Source organism: Neomonachus schauinslandi, chromosome X, assembly GCF_002201575.2.
Source record: "Neomonachus schauinslandi chromosome X, ASM220157v2, whole genome shotgun sequence".
NCBI classification, from domain to species: Eukaryota; Metazoa; Chordata; class Mammalia; order Carnivora; family Phocidae; genus Neomonachus; species Neomonachus schauinslandi.
In genome coordinates this window covers 116,520,330-116,538,079 of record NC_058419.1, presented here as the reverse complement: position 1 = coordinate 116,538,079, position 17,750 = coordinate 116,520,330, and the positions used below count along the sequence as shown (strand labels likewise).

The 17,750-nt window shown below is 46.0% G+C and overlaps 1 pseudogene; it reads left to right on the top strand.

The window, feature by feature from the left end:
• The first annotated feature begins 238 nt into the window (after nt 1–238).
• Nucleotides 239–17,750, top strand: part of LOC110573721 — a 24,209-nt pseudogene continuing 6,697 nt past the window's right edge.

Genomic DNA, 17,750 nt, shown 5'->3' with positions numbered 1-17,750 from the left:
GTCCGCTGGGGACGTGGCCAGTGGGGGAGGCCGCGTGTGGGGGTAGGGCAGGGGGGTGTATGGGAAACCTCTGTACCCTCCTCTCAGTTTTGCTATGAACCTAAAATCTCTCTGAAAAACGTGGAAAAAAAACCCTCTCCAGCCCCACAGGCAGAAGGGCTAGAGTAAGTGGGCAGTTATCTGTCCAACTCTGAATGTAAGACTCAAAGAGAACCCAGATCAGCTTGCAACTGCCGGAATGACTTTGATTTTCCAGTCTTCATCGTATTGCTCCAGTAAGCGGATAACAACAATTAATGGTAGTACCAAGGTACTGGAAATTCACAAACATTAAGTGGCATCAGAGACATGTCTCCCACCCCCACTCGTTCCCCAGAATACCCCAGGTCTCTTTGCATTTACTCTGTCCATTTCACAAACTAAAGGTGGTGATCAAAGAACAAAAGGTGTATAGCTAAAAGTCACCGTGCTGCTGCTGCTGGTCAAGTGTGGCAATGTGAACTTTTAGCAGCTTTGTTGACATACAATTTTGTATCATAAAATGATCCCACTTGAAATGTATAGTGCAATGCTTTTCAGTAAATCTACTGAGTTGTGCTACCATCCCCACAATCCAGTTGAAGAACATTTCTATCATTTCCAAAGGATCCCTACTACCCATATTCACTCACCCCCCCAACACCTGCCCCCGGCCCTGGCAACCACTGATGTACTTTCCATCTCTCTAGATTTGCCTTTTCTGGACAGTTCACATAAATGGAATTGTGCAGTATGTGGTCTTTGTATCTGGCTTCTTTGAGCATAATGATTTTAAGGTTCACCCATGGCAATGCAACATTTTGCTGCAGGGAATTTTATATCTAATCAATGGGGTTCTTTTTTTTTTTTTAAGGATTTTATTTACTTGACAGAGAGTGAGCGAGCACAAGCGGGGGGAGCGGCCGGCAGGCAGAGGGAGAGGGAGAAGCAGGCTCCCCGCTGAGCAGGGAGCCCGATGCGGGACTCGATCCCAGGACCCTGGGATCATGACCTGAGCCGAAGGCAGTCGCTTAATGACTGAGCCACCCAGGCACCCCTAGTTTATTTTATTTTTTAAAGAACTTTCCTTTTAAAATTAAAATCCTTCTTATATAGCTATACATTTTATACACCAGCAAAGTGGCGGATCTGGGTAATTCTTAGTGTATCCAGATCCAGCTTTTTTGCAGCTTCTCACTACTTAGATGAACAGAATGTTGAGAAAGTGTGCATCAACCTGACTCTATTGAAGCCCTTGACTGTCTGAGAGGGAAACTACCCAAGAACCTACTTAGAACCTACTTCAGTCTAAGGAGTACCAAGAAAAGGAATTGGTTACCCATGTGTTACCCCGCGGGTAGGGCCCCCCGCCAGCCAGTCTATGTAAATCGCAATCAGGAAAACAGTAAGTCCTTTTACTGTCTCAGGAATAGTTGTCTGAGCTTCCTGTTGGCACAGGTTTGCTTGGAGAGGGTAGAGATGGCTAGCTTGCAATGACAGGAGGTACAATTTACACCCCAGTGTGGACATGTGTCTGCGAATGAATTCGGGAGCCACCAAGAGGCACAGAGAGGTGACATAACTTGCCCAAGGTCGTACAATTGCTTGGGATTTGAACCCACAGTGGCAGCGACATAGGTCATACGCTCCAAGACTGCTGAGCTGTTTCTGCATAGCTGAAGGGGTGAGGTTGAGGTCAGAGGGACAGAAGCCACCAAGAAGGACCCGCAGAGGACCAAGCCTCGGAGTGGCAATTTTGAGGATTACTGGGGATGGAGACAGGGTCGGAAAGAGGATAAAGGGCCCCTAGCTAGAGCCAGAAGAAAATGGCACAACGCACAGTGCAGAAATGGACCGATTTCTGTCTGCGGAGATTTCAAAAGCCAGGGCCTGTGAGCGGGAGGGGAGTGGGGAGGCAGGGCTGAGCTCACAGGCTAGCACTTGGGTTTCTCCCGGGGATCAGAATTGTGTTGACGGGGCCGGAGCTTCTCAAACTGCCCTGTGCCCCTGAGTCAGTTTGGGGTCTTCAGTGCAGATTCTGATCCAGCGGGACCTGAGCTTCTGCATTTCTAACAAACTCCCAGGCATCCCTCACATTTCTAAAAGCTGGCCCACGCATCCCACTTGGAGTAGCAGGAGACTAGACTAATAGGAGCACCATAGATTTAAGATGGGAGCTTTTGGCTTCCAAGGCAGTGCTCCTAAGGGGAGTCCCTCCAGGGTTCAAATGGGGAATAGCCTTCAACGAGATGAAATTCTTATGTGAGAGGTTCTAAAACAACCTTCCAGCACAAGCATGACCCTCGGGGGCCTCAAAGCTCTATGCAAGACTGCGTACCAACAAGAAAGCCCTCAAACTTGCCGTCGGAGCTTGCTCTGATGATTTCTGGGTATGGAAATGGAAGGAGACATCGAGAAGGACGTGGACAGATTCATGTTTGGGAGAGAATGAGGGAGCCTGCCTCTGGATTTTGTGGCCGTTCGCATGTGCACACAGGGTTGGCATTTACTGAACTAACTTTATTGAGTAGTTACTATGTGCAAAGCACTATTTTTCAAAGCTCTGTGTACAGTTAATACAGATACATCACAGAGTTCATGGTGGCTGTCCCTGGGGCATGGAATTTGGAGCAAAAGGGTTCATTTGACTTTCTACTTTCACCAGTTCTGTGTGGTCTGAATCATTATAATATGCATTGTTTACATACTGAGGGGCAGAATATAGCATCTCCCTTCCTCCAAATACACCAAGCTTCTCCTGCTTCTGGGCCTTGGGACAGATGCCTCTGTCCACAGTGTTCTTGCACACTTGGCAAATTCCTACTGTGTTTTCAGGTCCAGTTCCCATGCCACCTTCTTCAGGAAGCCCCCTTGGTGAAGTCCGGGGCTGAATCTGGGCTCTTCAATGTGCCATCATGGCCTCCCATGCACTCTTTTATGAGAGTCCTTACCACAGCCTATCACAGTGTCTGGGTCTTTCCTGCTATTCCTGCCACTGGCTGGTGAGCAACTAGAAGGTAGAGAGCTGGTTTCCTTCTCTTCTGTCTTTCCAGCTCCCAGTTTGAGGACCGGCATTTACTAATCACTAACCCATGTTTTTTTTTTTTTTTTTTTTAAAGATTTTATTTATTTATTTATTTGACAGAGAGAGACACAGCGAGAGAGGGAACACAAGCAGGGGGAGTGGGAGCGGGAGAAGCAGGCTCCCCGCAGAGCAGGAAGCTCGATGCGGGGCTCGATCCCAGGATCCTGGGATCATGACCTGAGCTGAAGGCAGATGCTTAACGACTGAGCTACGCAGACACCCCACTAACCCATGTTTTTAAAATTAATTGTTGTACTGATAGATACACTACTGTCTTTCATGTGCTTTGGGGCCAGTTTTTAGTTGCTACCATCAGATTTGGGGATTTGGGGGCCCCCGCAGTGATCCCGATGAAGACTGTACAATGTGGTCAGGATGCTTGACTACAGCTCGTATTTTGGGCCACGTTCCTGATTGGGCTTAAGACCCCCCCGGACTTACTGCTTGTGGGAGATGAGCGTGTGACTTGGTGAGCAAACCCCAATTCAGGGCCCTGTATTGATTTTCAGCTCCCAGGCAGCCCCTGCTCAAGTTAAACTAGAAGTAGCTGTTGTCAAGCTCACAATTTGTTCAGGCTCTTGCCTTGTCCTTGACCTACATTCCTCATCAATTTAAATTCACCTGGTATTTTCTTTAAAGAAGGGAGCGGCGTCATGTCAAGGCAGAAGGCCCCAGCCCTCTGCTGGAGAGATCTGTCTCAGCAAATCCTTCCCGAGGGACTAGCTCTCATCCTCTTGAGTTAAGGCTCGGGGTAGAGCGCTGGCAGGCAGCCCTGTCCTCTGGCTCTCTGTGCAAGAAGCAGGTTAGGAAGAAAGAAAGCACGTTTATTTGCAAAGGAGGAACCCATTGAAAAGATGACAGAGACGGACAAGCTGGGGCGCAGACATGCTTATTTTGAGTGATGCAAATCCTCAGGGACCACAGCCTTAGAAACATAGAAGGACGCTAAGAAATAACTTACGGAGCAGGCCTCGCACTGAGCATGTCTGCAAGCCAAGTTATCCTCATGAAATTGTCAAAGGCTGTGCCAGCCAATGCAGTAGCCACTACCCACAGGTAGTGATTTAAATTTAAATTAATTACAATGAAATGAAATAAAATACTCCGTTCCCGGGTTGCACTAGCCACACTTCCAGTGCTCAGCAGCTATCCGTGGCTAGTGGTGACCCTGTGGGACAGCACAGATAAAAACAATTTGCGTCCTTGCCGAGTTCTCTTGTCCAGCGTGCATCTAAGGGTGCCGCAAAGCCGTGTGCTTTTCTCTTCACAAGATGTGCCCTAGAGCCTCCTTTCTGGTCCTTTACCAAAACTTCTGAGGGCACCTTGCCTTTATTAAGGCCAGATCTCTGAATGAGCTGCAGGGGAACGAGGAACCACTAGGCAAGCAAACCCTGCCAAGTACAAGTTCATCACTTTCAAGTTCCATGATTTCCAGCCGACCCCCCTCTGCCCATGGCACCCACTCACAGGGTCTAAGCAGCCCCCAACCAGCCTCGCACGTGCTGTTTCCACCAGGACACATTGCACACAAATGAAAGCAGATTTCCAGAGTGAAGGAAAACGGAACGCTCTGGGATGGGATTTTAATGGCTTCCTCCACAGATGTGAGGCCTAGGCCATTCTGCGGGGGCCAGTCTCACATGGCGCAGTTTCCAGCATTTTGAAGGTGGCTTTGAATACCTCTGGATATTTTATAGGCTGAGGAAATTGGGGCCTCATTTTATAGCATATTATAAAGGATCTCACCAGCGTGGGGAAGAAAATAAGTCCAGATTCAAAGCAGATATTCATGGAATGCCATTCTCTTATTTTTAAAGAAAATGCATGCACCGTATAAAGTACATCTCACCATAGTCAGGAAATAGGAAGAAGGAATAGAAGAATTGATGAAGAGGAATGGCTTCTTTTTAAATGTCTTTTTTTTCTGAAAATACAGTTTATACATTGTGTGTGTGCACTCATGTGTATGCCAAAATGGAAAGGTTTTTTTCTGGGTTCCCTGTTAATACCAAGAAGATAGTAGGGACACTGATGAATTAGACATCAGTGAGAACAAGAATCTAGGAAGGATCATCAGTTTGGATGCAGGTCATCAGACAGACCCGATTTACTCCAGGCCTAAAAAGTCATTAAGCTGCCTCAGCTTCCCCAAGTGATCCTCTTTTGGAAGGCCCTATATGAGAACCATTTAGAAAACCAATGACTAAAATGAACACTCACTGGACCCCATCCCCCCCAATAGTCTACTACATTGTTTCTAAATTACCAGGCATTTCATCAGTACATCTACAAAGCAATAGTGTATATCTGTTGTTTTTTATCTGTTTTTTTTATACCAGGCTATCTTCCAAGAATGGATTTGACACAAATATAAAATGTTGCATACTTTTTAAACTCATCAGTTGTGCCTGGGTGGCTCAATCGGTTGGGCGTCTGTCTTCGGCTCAGGTCATGATCCCAGAGTCCTGGGATCGAGCCCCGCATCAGGCTCCCTGTTCGGTGGGGAGTCTGCTTCTTCCTCTCCCTCTGCCTGCCGCTCCCCCTGCTTGTGCTCTCTCTCCCTCTGTCAAATAAATAAATAAAATCTTTAAAAAATAAATAAACTCATCAGTTGTTACAAATTTATCAGTCATTTACAAGTATTTCAACTGCTACATGTATACTTATACATTGTGTCAAATGTACTGATTATATTTCAAATGTTTCGACTGGAACACGTTTAAACAGAGATGAGGTTAATTTTAAAAATAAGCGAAGAAATTAGGCAAAAGAAAACAGAGTGAACTGCTCAGCATCCATGCTGTGACCACAAATTTAGTTCTGAGCTTTCAAATAGCCAAGCCAAAGAGAGAAACAGACAATTACATGATCCAGCGTCCATACAGCATAAACTCATTCTTAGGAAGAGGTTCCGTTCTCCCTCAGTCCTAGCAAAGGGAACAGTATAAAATTGAGCAAGGACCTCATCAGTGACCCTGTGACAAATAGACAAGTTTGATATATATGTTCTTCTAGTAAGGCCAAGGGAAATGTGCAACTCTGAGAGTTTCCAAAAGCAATTCTTAAACAAGGGCTTGGGATCAAAATGTATTTGTCCAGTTAAGCTGCTTTCAGATATATTGTTTCATCCAAGGATAAACTGTAGAGCTGTGATTCTTGGTGTAAGTGGGAAAATGAGGAGTCCTATTTGAATCAGCTGGGGAGATTTTTCATACTGACATCTGACATCTAACATTCCTCTATTGCCATCCTCCCTCAGGATTTGATGGGACTTTAGAATGTTTGTCCCCAAATTTATTAAGAGTGAGCCTGCAAGGACTCCCTCGTGTGTGTTAGGGTGGGAAGCAGGTGGAGAATGGAGGCTGTGGTGAGAGGGTAAGCAGGTGTAGGCATAAAGACCACCTAGGGAGCTTTCACCATGATCTGCCTAGACCTCCCTAGACCTAAGAATCAAGGAGTCTTGGCTGGAGCCATGTGTGTGTATTCTTAACTCCCTTACCACATGCTTCTGGTGCAAAACTCCTTTGAGAAGTGCTAACTAGATTGATGGACAGAACACGTACCATTTGGGTGAGTTTTCCTAAATATTTTTAAAGAAAATTTTTCAAAAGGGGTGAATTCCAAAGTCTATTCCCCCAGTGAACACAACTGGAGCACCACTCCTCTGTTGTTCCAGTTGATCAGTCCTATGATGAATTTACCAGTTAATCTCACCCCACTGCGGCAAGGTGACCGCTGATTAAAGCAGGGGAAACTGACAAGGAGACAGTCTCCCTCCTGTGCCTACTTACATGTCTCTGGACACAGATAACATATTCTATTGGTCAGAGTCCAGACTTTGTTTCCTTAAATCCTTGGCCTTATGAGGTGCCCTGTGGTTTGAGAATCTGCTTCTGTACATCTAAGCCCTGCTCTAAAGGCCACTGATAGAAAAATATCATATTGGTGTGATATATTTGATGCTTAAAAAATTCTAACATCGCATATTCTCAGTGTTTACCGAATTGATTTGAATTAAGTTCATATATAATAATGATGGTGATATGAATAACACTCCCTCTCATTAAACAATATAGACAGAGAAACTACCCACCTGGCCCAGGTTAATTTGGCATGCCTCAAGATTCCTGAACCAACCTGAAATCATAAAATTTAATTTCTAAAATACCAACAACAACAAAAAAAGGAAAATGAGAAGAGGAAGAAAAGGAAAGGAAAAAAAAAAGGCGGAGCCCTAGGTTGTTGTGAAGGCAATACACAGGCTTGGACTACTCCTGACAGATGCATGTCAGGAAAGAAATTTCCTCTACTTTAAACTCTGGCCTAGCCCCCAAGTGTTCCAAAGACACTTTCATTGGGGTTCTTCTTCCCTTGTTGTCTACCTTTGTAAAAGATTATTCCTAGGGCACCTGGGTGGCTCAGTTGGTTAAGTGTCTGACTATTGATTTTGGCTCAGCTCATGAGCTCAGGGTCATGAGATCGAGCCCCACACCGGGCTCAGTGCTCAGTGCAGAGTCTGCTTGAGAGTCTCTCTCCCTCTCCCTCTGCCCCTCACCGCCCCGCCTGCGCTTGCTCTCTCTCAAAAAAAATTTAATTTAAAAAGTAAAAGATTGGGGCGCTTGGGTGGCTTGGTCGTTAAGCATCTGCCTTTGGCTCAGGTCATGGTCCCAGGGTCCTGGGATCGAGCCCCGCATCAGGTTACCTGCTCAGCAGGAAGCCTGCTTCTCCCTCTCCCACTCCCTCTGCTTGGGTTCCCTCTCTCGCTGTGTCTCTCTGTCAAATAAATAATAAAATCTAAAAAATAAATAAAATAAAAAGTAAAAGATTATTCCTGGAAATGAGAGTGAGGCATAATAGAAAAATAAGCACACAAAGGAATTCAGCTGAATTTAGGGGATTGGTTGAAGGCAAGAAGATCAGGAACTGGTTTCTCTCCACCCAAAATGAGTGGCCCCCAACTTGTAACAGCTTTTAGAAAATTCAAAGATACCCATGGGACCTATTCACTCAGCCACCTACCAGTAAAAATAACCCTGATTTCTAGTGCAAAACAGTTTTCACTTAAGAAAAAAGATGATTTTTCGATTTGATTTGGTTTTCTGTTTTAGCTGCATAGCTAAGAAATTGCTTGGGATTAGGGTGGTGTGTTTTCTTTTTTCTTCTTCTAGGGCTTTGTGAGGAAACGTGAGAACTATATCTTTTGCTGGGAGGTTATCTCTGTTAATATTTGGGATAACTTAAGCTTATTGCCAGAGGAGGTAGGAAGAAATGGCCTTCATTCTTTCATTCAAAAGGCATGCCTGGGATACTGGTGCTACTTGCAATAAAAATTCCTTTCATGAAAGGTGGGTGGAAGGACATTCCATCACATTCAATTTCCTATTTCCATTCCAAAGACGATAACCTGGACTTGAGGAAAGAGAGAGTATTTGTGCCTCTACAGTGCATGAGACGTCATTTGAAATTCCTTATTTTTACTACCTTGAAGAGGGGTGGGAGAAAAAAACAGTAGGAATGTTGTAAACATGTTGGCATGCTTGCATTTCATTTCATTTTGTACTTTTGAAAAAGGTCTTTAAAAAGACCTATGTTCTGGCCTCCTAATTTATAGGATTCAAAGGAACTGTGACTTCTGCACAAAAGTCCAACAAATACCCTCAGGAGGATTTAACATTGTACCTCAGGGCTAAGATTTCTAATTTTTTCTTAAGTATTTTCATTGTAAAAAGAAATAGATACAGGAAATCACATAAAGTGAACACATGCCTTAGTGAAGGATTCGAAGGTAAGCACCCTCGTAACCATCACCAGGTCAAGAAAGAATGTTGCTAGCTGCCCCAAAGCCCCTTCTACATACCCATTTCCAGTCCCTTCCCTCCCTCTCCCCATAGGTAACCATCCACTTTGGCTTTTCTGGTAATCACTTCCTTGCAGGTTTTAATATTATTACCCAGACATGTGTACCTGGATAGGACATATAGTCTTGCCCATATTTTAAAATTTGATATGTCTTTTAAGTCTCTTTCAAACTGTAGGCTCCTTGCCCATTCCTTTCTTTTGCTTACAATTTATCTAATGAAGAACCTAGACTGGGGCGCCTGGGTGGCTCAGTTGGTTAGGCGTCTGCCTTTGGCTCAGGTCATGATCCCGGGGTCCTGGGATTGATCGAGTCCTGCGTCGGGTTCCCTGCTCATCAGGGAACCTGCTTAGCCCTCTCCCTCTGCCCCCCGCCCCGCCAACTTGCACTCTCTCTCTCTCTCTGAAATAAATAAATAAAATCTTGAAAAAAAGAAAAAAAGAACCTAGACTGTTTAAAGAGTCATGTTTTCACAGTGTGGAGTTCACTGATTGCATACTTGTGGTTCCAGCTTTCAGGACGGGTGCCGGTGAGCCTCACTTCACACACTTTAGCTCCCCTCACCCCCAATCTGGTATCAGAGTTGGTCTGTGTGACCAACAGAATACAGGCAAAGTGATAGCATGTGGTTTCTGAGGCTTTGTCATAAAAGATGTGCTGCTTCTGGTTCGCTCTCTTGGATTACTCAGCAGGAAAAGCCAGCCACTACCTCACAAGGATGTTGAAGCAGCCTGAGAGAGGCCCTTGTGAGGGGGAACTGAGGCCTCCCACCGATGGCCAGCATGCACTTGACAGCCCCGTGGGGAGGCCACCTTGGAAATAGCTGCTCTAGCCCCATTCAAGTCTTCACATAACTTCAGCCCCAGAGAACATCTTGTCTGTGACTTCATGTGTGAGCCGTTGCCAGAACCACCCTGTTAAACCATTCTTGAATTCCAGAGACTATGAGGATGATAAGTGTGAATTATTGCCTAAAGCCGCTAAGTTTTGGGGTAATTTGTTATGCAGCAGTAGATAACTAACACAACACTCCTGACGCAGTTCACTGTGTTTCTTTGTCCTCCATATTTCCTGCAATTCAGCAATGGGATCCTGAGACTTGTCAGACTCAGGTCAGATCTCTGTGGCAAAACCACAGGATGGTGATGGAAGCTCATAATGTCTGGTTGTCTCTGTTTTGATGATGTTACCACCCACTGATGCTTAATACATATCTATATATCTTCATCAGGGGTTGCAAAATGGTTCTTTTCTAATTTTACCCTTTCTAGGGACTTCCACTCATTTACTACTTGTTAAAGTGTTATAGTTCATAGAGGAGGGTGGGATAAATCTTTGATTTGCTTCCTTTATTTATTAATTTTCAAGACAGCACATTGGTGTCCTGTCTTCTTATAGAGGTGACAGTCATCATCATCACTCTAAATATTATTATAAATTCATGTATTTAAACATTTGAGGATTTCAATCCATTGCAGTTATTATCATTATTAAAGCTCAAATTGCACCATATTGGGCTAGTGGGAGCCTCATCAAGTTGGTTCCCGAGTCTTTTGACATGATCCTAATTGCCTGTGAAACTGTCCTTACTATCTGGTGTTATAAGATGTTTCAGGCTCTGGGGTGCCTGGGTGGTTCAGTCGTTAAGCATCTGCATTCGGCTCAGGTCATGATCCCAGAGTCCTGGGATCAAGCCCCGCATCGGGCTCCTTGCTCGGCGGGAAGCCTGCTTCTCCCTCTCCCTCTCCCCCTGCTTGTGTTCCCTCTCTCACTGTCTCTCTGTCAAATAAATAAAATCTTAAAAAAAAAAAAAGACATTAAAAAAAAAAAAGATGTTTCAGGCTCTATTGTGTCTTCTCAGCCTACTGATAGTGGTGCTCTTGGCTAGGGAGGCCTGGGGCACTCACCTGGGCCCACACTACCCGTGAGCCACCACTGGTACTTCCATGACCAGAGCCAGTGTTGTGGTGGGACGAGTCCGTGTGGTTCTTACTACAATTGCAGGACGCAGTTTAACAAAAACCTCAGGGGACTTTGAAGAACAAGCTACATCACAAGACCTAGAGGGTACACGGCACGCCCAAGGGCCACACAGTGAGGTCGCGGGTAAAGCGAGAGGGAGCGTCACCAGCTGGATCCCAAGACCTGACCTTTAGTGCCCACCTGCTTGTACTCACCCACCTTTGTCTTATATTTTTCCTTAAGCTCTTCTTGCCGGTCTACCTCTGGACTCAGACAGATGAAACCTGGGGTGATGTCTACCCTGACAAGACCTGCAGCAGGGCCCAGACCCACCCAGACCTTTTCAGCTAAACCCCCTGGCTTGCACCTGCGCAGACGGACCCTGGAGTGACCTCTGCAATGACCTACAGTCACCTTTACCTCATAATACTACTAAAATCTCCACCCAGGGAGGAGCCTCAGCCTCATTTACATAACATACAAGGTACGGGAAAGCATGTTTCCTTAAGGTGCATGTGTGACATGACGCCCCATCCGGCCGACCCCACGGCTTCCCTGTCTAAATATTCATCCTGGGGCGCTGGGTGGCTCAGTCGTTAAGCATCTGCCTTCGGCTCAGGTCATGATCCCGGGGTCCTGGGATCGAGCCCATCTTGAGCCCCTGTCGAGCCCCTGTCAGGCTCCCTTTCCCACTCCCCCTGCTTGTGTTCCCTCTCTCACTGTCTCTCTCTCAAATAAATAAATAAAATCTTAAAAAAAAAAAAATATCCTAACCCTAAACAAAAGGAACCATTCTGGCTTTGCAAGCCATTCCCCGTGATCTCCTTATTTGTTGCAAATGAAAGTTTTCTTGGTGTGACAATTCAAGCTGGTGCAGTTTCGGACTCAGCAAGGAGTGAACTCCTGTTGGTTCAGTTACAAAACCTTGAGGGAAGGGGGCCTTGAAACAATCCGGAAGTAAGCGTTCTTCCGGACAATGAGGCGCTATTTGGGGCCTGATACGGATCAGATACCTCAAGGCAAGTGTTACCCGTCAGGTCGTCAGGTCCCCTTAAGTGTCTACATTCGGCGGGGAAAGGAGGAGTCAAAAAGGCAAAGTTAATGATTGGTCAAGCATGAGGTTAAGAGGTGCCTAAAACAAAAACCAAAAACAAAAAGAGAGGTGCCTAAAACCTAAGTAAGGAAGGAACAAAACAACTCTAATTCAAAAATAGGTCCAGGAACTAAAGTGCCTGGCCTCACTACCACCAATGATAATTGAAATATTTGAAAGATGATAAATGCCTTCCCCATTCTTTTAATTTCCCCAGTAAAAAATAGTTGAACTATCCCTTGTTAGAGCATACACTCACTACCTACTATATACTGTCCTCCATCCTGTTAGCCCTCACTGGGTCTGCTTTGTTTAATGTGGTGATCACTAACTACACATGCCAATTAAACACCAGAAATGTGAGACTAAGGAATGTTGTTTTAATTTTAAATAACCATTTGCCTTTGAGCACTTGAAACAGCTATTGTAACTGGATTTTTTTATTTTAATTTAAGTTTTAATTGCCATGTGGGGCTAGTAGCTACCATATCGTACAGCACAGATGGAGAGAGAGAAAGAGAGATGAACAAATCCACAAGGGTGGCAAAATAAAAAAGACAAATCAGTTCGTCCCAAAGAACTCGCAGGTGAGTTTGAGCTGGAGGGTTAGAAGGCTTGAATAAAGTCGTGCTCAACTCTGAAACAGTTGATCGCTTGAGGTGGCCTGCCCCCACCACCAGGTATTTTGATTTAATTGGCCCAGTGGGAGCCTCTGAGCACCAGTATTGTTAACGGTCGCCACCCGGTGGTTCCAATATGCATTCCAGCTTAAGCGTATAAATGTGTGATCCATTCATTCTTTCAACACATATATATGGAGATCTTATAAGATGTCAGACGCTCTGCTGGCCACTCCTGACTTTATCCCAGAGATTCTTCTTCCACAGCTCAGGGCAGTGGGTCCAGGAATCTATTTACAAAAAACTCAACTTTGCAGAAGAGGATGGAAAACCATTTCAAGTTTCCAGGATAGTAGTAACAGGATTTAGGCTGTATTTTCAGAAAAATTCTGCCTGAGTGTGATATTGTGATTTATAATAAGAAACATATATTTGGTTTAGGGCCTCATTTCCTGGCACAGAGCTCCTAAGACCCTTGGAATTGCCTGAGGAGAGCAGTAAAGTAATGCATTTTGTTACGTTAATGGGGTACTTTTGGAAAGCACCTAAGGATGGGGGCTGGTTGCCAATGATTCACCAATGGCCAATGATTTACTCAATCATGCTTAGGTAATGAAGCCTCCATAAAAACCCAGAAGGACGGGGGTCACCCAGTGGTGAATGCGTGGAGGTGCAGAGGAGCCGTATGCGTGCCTGGAGAGGACTTGGAAGCAACGCGCCCTAGCCCCGTTTGTCTCTCCCATCGGGCCCATTCCTGAGTTATGAAAGGTAAAAGTTTGCCGTTGGAACCTAGAGACGGATCCAACTGCTGGGGAGTTGGTTCACTGGATGCATAAGGAAATACAGGCTACTAAGAAAAAGGCAAATTTTTGAACCTTGGGTTATTATCTGTAATAGGTAAAATGAAATTAAAAGAGTGTTGGGTCAGGCTTCAATGCTAGACCAAACTTAAATTTCAGTGAGTCTGAGCTTTGGCTACTAGCCTCGAAGCCACCTAGAAAGGGGAAAATTCTGCAGGGACGACACAAAGTCCAAGATCCGTGGTCACCAAGAAGTTAGTCAACATGATGGAAGGGCAAAGCTAAGAAACTGTTGAAACCAGGGGGTATAGTATGAAGTTGTTTGTAGTTTGTGAATTGGTATCATCGCTTTGTGGATCAGTTTCCTAAGCAGCCTTTGCTGACATGGATTATGAAAGCGACTTATTAGGAGTGTCTTTGGTTTTTCATGCTGCAGAGTGGAAGAGCAGGTTTTGAGTTGATACAGAACGCACAGCTCACCACGGACCCATCAGAGATGGCTTTGTGTGATCCAGACACCTAGGAGGTTCTTCCTGAAGGAACAGCCAGCCTAGTGGTCTGGATAAAAGCCACTGTAAGATCTGTTAACCCTGAGAAGGGGGACTGCCCACCTCCCTTTATGAATACCAAGTGGAATGCTCCAGATAAAGCAGCTCAGAAGTTTCTCTGCAAGCCATGTGGGACCAGCTTTATGATGACCAAGATAGTCACTCACCAAGTATGCTTGTTACCCAGGTCGTGGTAACTGCTGCGGTTAAGGGGGCTCCCTTCACAGGGGCACCCCATTTAACCTAAGAGCAGCAAATTGGCTGTCTCTGCTTCCCCTCCTGTGTCTTACAAATGCTAATAAGAACATTAGGTTAACTAATGAGAATAGGAATAGGCTGAGGGGAGTCTAGGGACTCTCGCCTACAAGGTAGAAACTTTGAAACTTACTAAGAGATCGGGAGTAAGAGAAATATGATAGGGAAACAGAGGAGAGTCTCGGGATTGCCAACCCCGCCCCCCCACCCAGCAGGGTGGCAGTCTCGAGGTGGCTATCAAGAAATGGGATGCATTAAATGGTCACAGATGGGGTTAAAACAAAAGATTCGATAGGGTAAAGGAACTCCCTGTTGGTCCCCAACATTAAATGGCCCCTGCTTTATTTGCTCCAATTTGAGGGTGTTAAAGTCAGAAGTTAAATAAGAACCCTTAAATTATCACTGTTGTGCTACGTTCTACTTTTTCACTTTCAAAGAGGCAGATAATGATAAAACAGGTCATTTGTAACCTCTAATTTCTAAGGTAATTGCTTTGTACCTAGCTTTAAAAAATCCCCCCATTCTGATTTCGTTAGGCTGGTGTGGTGCGGGCATCAGAATTCTTGAACTCTTCCCCAGGGGATTCTAATTCTTCCCCTGGGGTGAGCGCCCCTGCTCTAAGGCAGCTTCTCAAACCTGAATGTGCTTGCACATCACCTGGGGCTTCGGGGAAAGGCAAACTGATTTAGTAAATCTGGGTTGGGGTCCAAGATTCTGCTTTTTTTTTTTTAAGATTTTATTTATTTATTTGACAGACAGAGACAGCGAGAGCAGGAACACAAGCAGCGGGAGTGGGAGAGGGAGAAGCAGGCTTCCCACCGAGCAGGGAGCCCGATGTGGGACTCGATCCCAGGACCCTGAGATCATGACCTGAGCCGAAGGCAGACGCTTAACGACTGAGCCACCCAGGCGCCCCATGATTCTGCATTTTTAAAAAGATCTTTATTTGAGAGAGCGAGCACAAGCACGAGTGGGGGGTGGAGAGAAGCAGGCTCCCCGCTGAGCAGGGAGCCCGACATGGGGCTCGGTCCCAGGACCCTGGGTTCATGACCTGAGCCGAAGGCAGACGCTCCCAAGATTCTGCATTTTTAGAAAAATATTGGCCAGTGGGAGTGTAAATTGGTACAGCCTCTTAGAACAAGCCAGCACTATCAACCAAAATGAAAAATACCTGTGTACTCTGACCCAGAATTTCCCAACTAGGTATTCTCTTTAGGGACATGGGCACCTAGATGCAAGATGACAAACGTATGCAAAATTCCTCACATTAGAGTTTGTGCAACAGCCTAAATTTCCATCAATGGGGGACTGTGTAGATAAAAGGGTGTCCACAAAAGGCCTTAGAAGACTCTAGCTCAAAACACAATGAGGCCATCCACGTATGCTAACAGGGAATAATCTGTAAACCACACTGTTCTATGGAAATAAGATGGTAGAAATGATGCAAATGTTCACAAACCTAGTCTGTGTATTTACAGAAATATCTAGGGAAGGATGTGTAAGAAGCCAGGAACAGGGGTTGCCTTCGGGGAGAAGTGGGAGTTGGAGGTCAAACAAAAAACCCAGATTTGATAAAGACCTTATTAAAAAGGATTCTTGCAAGAAGGGTTTCCCCTGAGGCCAGCCTGTCCTAAGGAGGGCAGTCTTCGGGCTCGGGCTGAGGGTGAGCCAAAGTTCCAGATCTGGAGGAAGGCAAGGTACTTAGTCAAACTTCTGTTAACCAGCATTTTGTTCCAATGGATTGGTGGGGGCAGAACAATTGAGCTAATCACTTTTAAGGCAAAAAATGGCAATTAGGAGAGTCTGTGTCTGGCTTTGAGGTAAACAAAGGGTTTCTCCACAACTCTTCTCAAAGTCCTATGGAGAAAGGTGGTTCTTAGCAATAAGCGGTTTCCTGAAACACAAGAGCCTGGGGAGATTTCTTTCTGCCGTCTTCCAGGAGCATGGGGCTCAGGTAGAGTTCAATACTGTTGTTGGAGAGAAGGAACAGGATAAGGCGCGTGGGTGGCTCAGTTGGTTGGGCGACTGCCTTCAGCTCAGGTCATGATCCTGGAGTCCCGGGATCGAGTCCCGCATCGGGCTCCCTGCTCAGCGGGGAGTCTGCTTCTCCCTCTCGTGCTCACTCTCTCTCTCTCTCTCTCTCTCTCAAAAAAAAAAAAACTTTTTTAAAAAAAAAAAAAAAAAAAGGAACAGGATATATTTTTTCATGGCAAATCCTTTTGTACTTTTGAATTATACCCCAAAATAGAAAGTTTTTAGGGGTACCTGGGTGGCTCAGTCAGCTAAGCATTGGAGTCTTGGTTTCTGCTCAGGTCCTGATCTCAGGGTGGTAAGATCTAGCCCCGCATCGGGCTCTACGCTCAGCAGGGAGTCTGCTTGAGAGTCTCTGCCTCTCCCCCTCCCCCTCCCATTTGTGTGCCCTCTTTCTCTCTCTCTAAAAATCTTCATGTAAAATTTAAAAATCTTCAAATAGAAGACCATGAATTCCAGAAACCCCTTTTCAGAGTTCTTCCAAAATGGTTCTGGTTGTAGAAGGAGGTCTTGGGCTGTGTTTACAAAAACTTGGGTAGAAGTCCTGTGAGGCCAGAAATGTCGCCAGGGTTTTGATGACTGGGTTCCGAATTTTGCTCGTGCAGACAGGCGGGGCACCGTGTGGGTCCGGCCGGCCACCCTGCAGAACCCGCTTCTACCTCTCTGGCTTTCATTGCCCAGGCAGACCTTGTGTTCTGTTCCCACAGATGTGCTGCTCCTGAACCGCCCCCCCCCCCCGGCCCCCCGCTTCGACAAACTCGAACAGATCATGATATGGGAGATGGACTGTAGCCCGAGTATATGTGAAAACGGGGCGGGGGGAGGGGGGCATTCATATTCTCAAGGGATTTTGTGAGGCGCTGTGGCCTCTGTCACACGGAGCCCTTGTGAAAGGCTGACAGGATGAGGTGGCGGAGTTGGGGGATTTTCTCCACCACTGGGGCCTGCTCTTTGTCTAATAGACGTTTTCAGCTTCAGCCAGGAGCTTCTGCTCCGTCTTACTCCGGCTGAGGCCTTGGCTGTCCGCGGGCCTCAGGCGCTGCTCCCGCATCCAGAAATGCGGACCCGAGCAGGACTCCTGTTGCACGGAGCGCACGTTAGCGTGACCTGCCTCTTCTGAGCGCCAGCAACCCGATGGCCGTTGCCACGTTCACCCGTTCAATTCTCTTCATAGCCAACAGGGTTCTTTTATTGAAGAGAAAACGACCACAGAAAAGTTAGGCAACGTGAAATCCTCTCAGGAAACGAACTATATGTAGCTTCCTAAATAGTTCACTGCAGTAAATCGGGGTTGATCAGGATGAGGCTGGAGGGGACCGCTGTGACCTCCACTCCCGACTCCACCTCAGATGGACATGGTGGATTCTTGAAGAGAAAGGCCTGAGAGAAACCCCGGCCTTGGCCTAGGCCAGCCATCTGCATATCCCCTTCAGGCCTTCAGCTGTACGGCAGAGACACGCCCCCCCCCCCCCCCCCCCCCC